We start from the raw sequence: 9,971 nt of genomic DNA on the forward strand, positions 1-9,971 counted from the left end.
AATGACATTTGTTGAGAGCTACTCTTGATGAAGCATTAGAGATACAGCCTCTGCTCTCAAGGAGCACAACATCTAGAGGAAGACAGACCAAGTGCAAAAATGAAATCCAGTCGAGGAAGCACCAGGATGGCAGACAGTACACGATGGACTGTGGGAGTGAGAACAGAGGCCTCTAGCTCTCTAGGGTGCCAGGAAAAGTTGACTGGGGGCCAAGGAAATGTGGTTTGCCCCTTTGAGATAGTATTTGCCTAGCTAGAGGTGTGAATCCAGTGCATTTCACCTTTTCATTTCTAATACTAAACCAAACTAAATATGGTAACAGATTGAACCAGGGAACTAGTTATGAAAGTTGCATATTCCAGTCTTAAATTGATGGCATATAAATAAGAAATGGCTTTATTTTTCTCTAACCATTGCCTTTAAACTTACTCTTTCTGATTCCCCTCCCTGTCCCCTGACACCATCTCAGGCAGAACTCAGAGCTGTCTTCTCCCTTATAGTCGCGAGAATATTCTCTGTTTGGTAATTAAGACTTATTTTCAGGTATTAAAAAGTCCAAAGCTGGGCTTCCCTGGTGGCTCAGTGGTTGAGAGTCTGCCTGCCGATGTAGGGGACGTGGGTTCGTGCCCCGGTCCGGGAGGATCCCACATGCCACGGAGCGGCTGGGCCCGTGAGCCATGGCTTCTGGGCCTGCGTGTCCGGAGCCTGTGCTCCGCAGTGGGAGAGGCCACAACAGTGAGAGGCCCTCGTACCACACACACACAAAAAAAGTCCAAAGCTATCCAAATCAAAACAAGACAAACTGAAACTTCAATCTTGCATATGATATGCCTCAAAGCAACTTCCTTTTGTCGAGCTCAGGACTCATCCCTGGGTCTGAGAAGAGGGTGTGGTCTACTGACCATGGAGAAGGCGTGTGGTCTCCTGGCCATGGAGAAAAGGTGTGGTCTACTGACCATAGAGAAAGGGTGTGGTCTAATGACTGTGAAGAAGGGGTGTGGTCCACTGACCATGGAGAAAGGGTGTGGTCCACTGACCATGGAGAAGGGGTATGGTCCACTGACCATGGAGAAGGGGTGTGGTCCACTGACCATGGAGAAAGGGTGTGGTCCACTGACCATGGAGAAAGGGTGTGGTCTACTGACCATGGAGAAGGGGTATGGTCCACTGGCCGTGGAGAAGGGATGTGGTCCACTGACCATGGAGAAAGGGTGTGGTCCACTGACCATGGAGAAGGGGTATGGTCCACTGACCATGGAGAAAGGGTGTGGTCTACTGACCATGGAGAAGGGGTATGGTCCACTGGCCGTGGAGAAGGGGTGTGGTCCACTGACCATGGAGAAGGGGTATGGTCCACTGACCATGGAGAAGGGGTATGGTCCACTGACCATGGAGAAAGGGTGTGGTCCACTGACCATGGAGAAGGGGTATGGTCCACTGGCCGTGGAGAAGGGGTGTGGTCCACTGACCATGGAGAAGGGGTATGGTCCACTGACCATGGAGAAAGGGTGTGGTCCACTCACCATGGAGAAAGGGTGTGGGCTACTGACCATGGAGACGGGGTATGGTCCATTGGCCGTGGAGAAGGGGTGTGGTGTCTTCTTCCCCTTGCTTCTTTCATGCTCTTCCCCTTCTCATTCTCATCTCTCTGCTTCTTTTGGCTACTCTAGAATCAGGACAGAGATTAGAAGGAAAGAGAAGTCTTTAACCTAACTGGTCCTATACTTTCCTCTCAGGCAATGCTGTTGGCATTGATGCCCTTGATGTGACAGGTCTTCAAATACTAGATCTCTCATTGGGAGGTTCCTTGTGGGATCTGCATCCTGAAAAGTCTCTTGACACGAGCAGTGTGCCCTCTGGCTTGACCTCTTGTACTCCTCCTCCGATCCCAGGACCTCTACTGATGGAGTTGCCTTGCCTAGAAGGCAGACCGTCTTTACCAGCAATGTTACCTAAGCCCAGCTATCCTCCACAGCACCCACTTCCCTCATGAGATACCTGTGTGTTCTTGCCACGTTAAACAGTGCTGTGCAGGCTGGCCATCCATTGTCCTACCTTTGTCCTCACAAATGATTCCACCCACCACTTGCCTTCAGAATTCTCTAGGCACCAGTTTGCATACATTCCAGGGGATGCATTCCAAGCTCTCCAAAGCTCTCCCACTGTGCTCCACTCCAGGGCATCACCGGGTAGTCTTGGAAATTTCTGCTGCTCAGCAGTTATCCGGCTGGTGTGGGAAATGTCCATGTGCACTATTGCTGGCACCTCAGGCCCTGAGTAATTCTCTTGGAATTGCTGTCACTTGGTTCTGGGTAGGAGGATATCCCCTTATCTTCACCACAGAGCAGAGAGGAGACTGGCACAGCTCTCCTCACTAAGCCAACAGCTCACTACTCTTCCAAATTCCCTCCTTCAGTGAGCTCTATCTAGTTCTTCTGTCTACATGGGCTGAAGATGGATGATGGGGAAAAGACTGGGGACCAGTTCTGCTCTCTTTCTGGAAGCCTCCAGAGAGGGCATCTGGCAGCTACCGTATCCATCTTTGGTACTTTTGCCAACATTTCAAGACAGCAGATGTTGTCTTGAAAGCAAATTCAACATTGTATTTTACTTACATTATTGCTTTTGTAGATGAGGCTAATGTGTTTAATTCCCAGACTTTAGAAATCATCTAACCTTATGTTGCGGATGAGAGCCTGAGGTCCAGAAAGGGGAAGGTCTTGGCAAAGCGTGAGTCAGGGCAGGTCTGGGACCAACCCCAGAGGCCCTGCCCTGAGAGATATGTGCTCCACCCCATGCTTTTCCCTGGCTCATTGCCATCAGACCAGTGAATCATCGTTCTGTGGAAAGCATGCCCAGGACAATCCCCTTGTTACTGAAAGTCAAGATGTCTGGAAGAGCCCAGGGCCTGGAGCTGTGGTGCTGACTCAGGACAGAAGGCAGGGAGTGGATCTCTGGCTTCAGGAGCGGGAGCAAAAAGCTAATGCCAGGCGGGTCAAGAGCCCTTAAGGGGAAATGTGACAGTAATTAAGGAGAAAGCCGGCCTTCTTGTCCTGGGTCATGACCACTCTCCATAGACTCTGTCGAGGTCACTTGAAGCGGAAGACTGTATCCGGCCAGACAGTGGAGGCACAAGCCCAGGGAAGTGTTCAGAACAGCTTGATTTAATTCCCTGTCCATATGGAAATGCCCTCCACTGAACGGTTTGGAAGCCACAATTGCATTAGCTGTCTGGAGCTCCCATAAGCTCAATCAAGCCATAATCAAGGATCTTCCGTGATTGTCCATTATCTGCCTCTCAGCCAGAGAGGCACGCTCTTGGGGGAAAGTGATCAGAGAGCTGCGTTCCTGGCACTAATTACATGCTAGCCTGCATCTGCGTCCCTCCAGCGGCTGTCATGAGCCGTCGTGGATGGCCCCAGGATGCTTCTGTGCAGGTGACCCTGAGCAGGTTCAGAGACCAGAATAGAGCCCATGCACATCGGTCTGAAGACAGCTTCCCAGGCAGACAAGGTCTCGCTAGTTTAAATGTGGCTGTATGTTTTACATTGAAAACACCCCGGGTGCTCGGGAAAGGGCTGCTGCTGGGTCAGCAGATAATTCACGGCAGGAGCCCAGAGAACATCTGGAGATGCAGCATAAACAGCCAGATGGGCACCTCGTGAGAACGGCAAGGAGGGAGAGGAGGCAAGCGTTAGGGGCACCAGCAGGCCCCCACTGAATAAAAGGGCATCCTTTTGGGGTGGGGAGCTGGGGGGAATGGAGGACAAGCCTGCCACCACCTGACTTCAGCTCATTCTAGCAACAGTCTCACTGTCCACAGCATGTGTCCTCAGCTCCAGCCAAATGGGTTCCTCTGGTCCTGCACTTTCCTCCTCTCTGTCTGGTGGCTTGCTTGCCCTCAACAGTGCACATCCAAACTTTATTTGGACCTCATTTCCAGGACCAGCTTCGACTGCCACATCTGCCTGAAAGCCTCCAAGCTCACCCAAAGCACGATGTGACCTCTTCCTCTATTCATTGCCCCAATACTGTCTCAGCCTGCCTCCCAGCACTTAGCCTGGGCTGCAGCCGTGCATCGCATGAACTGAGAACTTGAGAACAGGAGCTGTCCCCAGCTTTATTTTTTCTTTAAGAAACGTGAAAAATCACACAAAAGGACAGGGGATAATAAGACCATCCCCTGGATACCCCCTCACTAGGGCAAATGATTGTTCCATTGTGTGTGTGTGTGTGTGTGTGTGTTTTGCGTGACACGGGCCTCTCACCGTTGCGGCCTCTTCCAACGTGGAGCACAGGCTCCGGACGCGCAGGCCCAGCGGCCACGGCCCACAGGCCCAGCCGCTCCGCGGCACGCGGGATCCTCCCGGACCGGGGCATGAACCCGCGCTCCCTGCATCGGCAGGCGGACCCCCAACCACTGCGCCACCAGGGAAGCCCTGATTGTTCCATTTTTATTACATTTGCTTCACTTTTGTTTTTTAAGACTGAAAGTGTTGATAGATAAAGTTGATATCACCCTAGCATAGCCGTGAGAGAATATAAAGCTCATAAGCGGCTCTGGAGCTTGAGTCTCTGGGTTCAAATGCCAGTTCTGCCACTTATAATCCAGGGGACCATGGGCAAGTTCTTCACCCTCTGTGTCTCAGTTTCCACATCTGTAAAATGGCTGTGGAACATTGCCGTAAAAATGTCAATAAGTTAATACATGTAAGGATCTTAGAACAGCGCTTGCCTGGCACTTAGCGCTCCATAAATGCTAAATTGTCTTCCACCCCTAGACCTATTTCTCTGTGCTCTTTTCCTACCATCCAAGAGTCAACCACACCACGGATCGAAGATATATGCTGTCAGTCCCTGCTTCGTACTTTTACTTCCATATGTATATATAGATGAAAAAATATCTAATGTTCTTTTGTTTGTGCTATTTAAGTTAAATAGTGGTCCTTTGAGTTGCAAACACAGAAAGCCCAGCTCTGACTTAAACGTTAAGGAGGATTTACTAGCTCCCACAGCTGAAAAGTTTAGTGACAAGGAGGATTGCCAGGTTGATTTATCAGCTCAACATCGTCCTTAAGGACCCACTTCCTTTGCCTCCTTGTTCTTCCTTCCCCGGCATCAGTTTCAGCCCAGGGCCAGCTCCTCCTTGGGGCTATAATATGACTGCCAGCCACCCCAGGACTGCCTGCCTCCTTGTTCCCATCCAGGGAAAGAGAGAATCAGTCAGGAAATGCTCTAAGAAGAGAGAGGAAGCTTCTTCCCCAGAAGCTCCAACAAGTTTTTCTTCACTTCTCATGACTAAAATGGTCCATGCAACCATCCCTGAATCAGACACCGTAGCCAGGGGGTGGGATTCTATCGGTCAGCTTTGGAGTGCTTCACATCCCCCATTGTAAGAGGAGGCTAGAGTTGGCCCCTTCCAAAGCACACATGCTGCACAGGTTGCTGTGGAAACCCGCAGAAAACTATATCAAGAGAAGGGAATCGATGCTGGGGAGGCAGAAAAGGACTCTACAAGTGGTATCTACCGCTTATTAGCCAAATGTATATTGTTCTGCATCTTGCTTTTCTCACTCAGTGTTTTGCTTTTGAGGTCTGGCCATTTGGTATAGAGAGACCTAGTTTATTCCTTTAAGTGAGGAATATTATTCTTTCATGTGAATAAGCCCCAGTACTTGGCCATTTTCCTATTGATGGATTTTTAATTGCTTTCATTGCAAAGAAGGCTGCAGTAAACATCTGTGCATGTGTCTTCTTAGGGACCTCCTCAATCATCTTCCTGTTTGCCTCTGGCTCCTTCTCCAGGCATCAAGCCCATGGGAGACCTTGACAAGTATTTATGGAATGAATGAATGAATGAATGAGTGAATGCTCCTTCCCCCCCACAGCTATCAGCTATTTAAATAGTCATTACAGGACGCTGGTCATGGAACCCTACAATGTTAGAGTTCAAATGGGGTCTCTAATTTCACAGAGGAGCAAACAAAGGCTCAGAGAAGGAAATGGCGGTCCTGAAGACACCCCATACGGTCTGGGGCAGAACTTGGACTTGAACCCAAGGCCACTAACTCCAGACTGGGTTCTTCACTGCACTCCATTGTGTCCCACTGTATTGCTCTGGGCTGGTCCATCACTCCTTTATTCAACTTCTTTTAGTCCTATGATATATTCCACAAATTCACCTGTGAGTTACCTGCAGCCTTGCATGTGCTTCTCCCACTGATGGGTGTGCGAGCTCCCTTGGGCAAGGCTCAGGTGTGAAACTTCTCTATTAGCCAAGAGCAAGGCAGTGTCCAAATATGCTCCAGAATCTCCTCAACAAAGCCCCTCCTGAAGGGCAATGGCCAGAGTCACAGAACCTCTGGTAGGAGTTGCCGCCAAAGATCTTCTAGCCCAGTTCCCTGGCAAGTATCACTGCACATGCCTTCCAGCTCCTTCTTGGCCTCTCCAGTGCTAAGGCACTTACAACCTCCCTTGGTAGCCACTATGTTTTGGGACAGCTGTGTTTGAAAGCCCCACCTGCCTCTAACACCTGTCCAGGGCTATCACCCTGCCTTCTAGAGCCACTGAGACTAAAGCTCAATCCATTTTTATGTGTCAGTTTTTCAAATACCTGAAGGAGCCTGAGTCCATTATTCTTCAGGGGAAAAAAATTGCCAGCTTCCAAATGCAACCTGCATAGAGTGGTTTATACACACGCACACACACACACACACACACACATCCTGGCTGCTCCCGCCCCTCCCCTGCCACTTTGTACCGTGTTCCTGATAGGATGCAGACACCAGGACAGGACCCCCTCCCAATGGCCTGAGTAGCTTGTACTCATCCTTGAATATCAGCCTAAATATCACTTCCTTTGGGGAGACTTCCTTGAACTCGCAAATCTGGGTTAGGTGCTCTTGTAAGTGTCCTCCCAGCACCCCGCAGTTCCCTATCCCAGCAACCATCCCCCAAGATCACACAGCCTGTATTCTCATATGTACCTGACAAGACCACATCCACTGCTTTATCCCCGGAGCCCAGAGCACTGCCTGGCAACTCAAAGACACTTCATGCATATTTATTAAACAAATTAATGAGTAAGCTAATTTTAAAATAGAAGAGAAAATGAAAGAATGGAAAAATAAAGAAGTCTTTTTTTTTTTTTTTTTTTTTTTTTGCAGTACGTGGGCCTCTCACTGTTGTGGCCTCTCTCATTGCGGAGCACAGGCTCCGGACACGCAGGCTCAGCGGCCATGGCTCACGGGCCCAGCCACTCCGCGGCATATGGGATCTTCCCGGACCGGGGCACGAACCCGTGTCCCCTGCATCAGCAGGCAGACTCTCAACCACTGTGCCACCAGGGAAGCCCAAGAAGTTATTTTTAAAGTCAGGTAAGGGGATAAAGAATAAAAAGGAAAAGAAAAAAGTATGGTTTGATTCATGAAAAATAAAGGAATGGTCCCTTCCCTGCCTCCAATCTCAGTGCCTGTTCATGGAGCCCGAAATGCTCTTGGCTTCAATGCCCTCCACGGTCTCTCATATTGTCAGGTGCTCCTGAACTTACAGGCAACTCACTCCTGGAGCCCTTTCACTGAAACAGCTGGTCTCTCCATTTGTTGTTGGGAAAACCAAAGCAAGGGCAAGACAAAGAGCAGGGTGAGAGGTGTAATGGTATGTCCAGGGTACAGGAAGCCACAAGGTAACAGGGAGCATTGACCTGGAGCATTGATTTTACTTGGAGATTTGGATGGGGAGTAGGGGCAACAATATAAAACATCTTTTAATATTAAAATACAATTAGATATATTATATAGAGAGTAGAATGCAAAACTGGATTCCTTTCAAAGATAAAACATAAGACCTCAAGGAAATTTCATTGTTGTATAAGATGAAACCATTATTCATTCATTTGTTCATTCATTCATTCCATCTTTCAGTGAAATTCCTCTATGCCAGGCTCTGAAGATACAACAGTAAATGAAACAAATAAAAATCATTGCCTTCATGGAGCCTAACTTCTAGCAATGGGACATAGACAACAAACAAAATGAGAAAAATACATGGTTATGTTAGGTGGCAGTAAGTGGTGTGAAGAAAAATAAGACAGAAAAGGAAAGGGAATAGGTATGTGGGCAGGAATGTGTGAATGAGTGTGCATGGGAAGATGACATTTCGGAAAGATCCAAGGAAGGAAGGAAGGAAGCACAGAAGGCATGGGAGTAAGCTACAAGGGAGGAACCCCTTAAACCTATTCAGTTGGAGGGTCCTGGGGGAAATCCAAGTGGGATCCAGAAAAAGTATAAAAAAAATGGAGTTCAGGAAACAAGTCTGGGTTGAGTTTGAGATAGAGATATGTAGCTGTCAGCAGAGAGGAGACAATTAAATGACAAGAGTGGGTGAAACTTCTAAAAGAATCCAGGGCATGAGTTAAGAACTGGCAACCCATGGATGGGGTCTGGCACATGCATATGTTTTATTTGGTCTAATAAATTGCTTGAATATAGGGGTTAAGAGCTTAGGTTCTGGAATCAGACTACCCAGATTCCAGATCCTGCACAACATTTACCAATCATGTGACTTTAAGCAAGTTGCTTAACTCCTCTGGGCCTCAATTTACCTATCTGTAATAATAGTACATGTCATGTAGATTTGTTGTGAGGATTCAATTAGTAAATTCATGTAAAGTGATTAGAAAAGAGCTTGGATCTACAAATGTTAGCTCCTGTTCCTATGAATATGATTGCAATTGTGATTATTAGGTACTTACCTTGGAGCAAATGCTTCCCAGTTTACTCAGTTCCTGCAGGACCATTTCATTTATTTGAATGACTTGCCTGGGCCTTGTCAGCATCTGAGTTTGAGACCACTGGTGTGGAAAGAGGACAAGGACAGAAATTGGGGGTTGACTATAATTTATGGGGCTAAAGACAAAGCCTTTTTCCAACATTTAGACCTTTAATTCATTTAGAAATGTGTTGGTATACAGTGTGAGGCAGGGATCCAACTTAATGTTTTTCCCAAAGAGCAAGCAAGTTATCCTAATATCACATGCTGAATCATCTGTGTTTCTCCACTGTTTTAAATGTCACATTTGTAATATCCACATATTTTTCATATACTTAAGCCCATAGTTGGACTTTCTATTCAGTTCCATTGATCTGTTTATGGGATGCTGCAAGAGCAATACAACTCCAAGAGGAAAGGGATGTTCTTTTATACCATTACTGTATTTACAGTGTTAGAATAGCACCTAGCACATAGTAGGTACTCAAATACTCACTGAAATGGTGACTAAATAAATGAATTGGTTATTGAACTTTTGTAATTAAAAAAAAAATCTAGTTGGAAAAGTCCAACCTTTTTAACTCTATTTTACAAAACACCCAAAGCTTGACTCATGCCTTTATTTCCCCCAAAGGAACCCAGAATGAGGAAGGGGAGTCAGCAAGAGATGAAGCTGGAGTGGTAGCAAGGAACAAACCAGGGAGGGTCTTGTACCCAAGCCAAGAAGACTAGATTCCACGCTGAAAGCCATCAAAAGGTTGTAGGCAGAACAGAAATGGTCAGACAGATGATTTTGGTAGTTCTCTCTGTGGACCCTGGGGTGGGTGGAATTTGAGAACGTTAAGTCTGCAGATCTAGGCTTGCAAATAATTGCAAAGAGGAGGAAATGGACTTGAGAGCTATTTATTGGGCAGGATCGACAGGCTACAGCCTAATCTGATTTGGGCAGTGGAGGTGAGGTTGAAGGAGATGCAGATGCTCTCCAAGGCTTAAGTGACTGTGAGAAGAGTGGTGCCCTTTATCCATTAGGGGGTAGAGGAGGATGGGATTGGGGGTAAATTCATCATTCAGTTGTAGACTTGAGTTTGGGGCACTTGTGGATCCTGTTTAGAACACATTTGGGTCTGGAATGCAGATGAGAGATGTGGAGACAAAGGTTTTCAGGCTATTAGAGATTGAAATCACAGGTGAGGTGAGGTGAG

The sequence above is a fragment of the Mesoplodon densirostris genome, chromosome 2 (genome assembly GCF_025265405.1).
Source record: "Mesoplodon densirostris isolate mMesDen1 chromosome 2, mMesDen1 primary haplotype, whole genome shotgun sequence".
NCBI classification, from domain to species: Eukaryota; Metazoa; Chordata; class Mammalia; order Artiodactyla; family Ziphiidae; genus Mesoplodon; species Mesoplodon densirostris.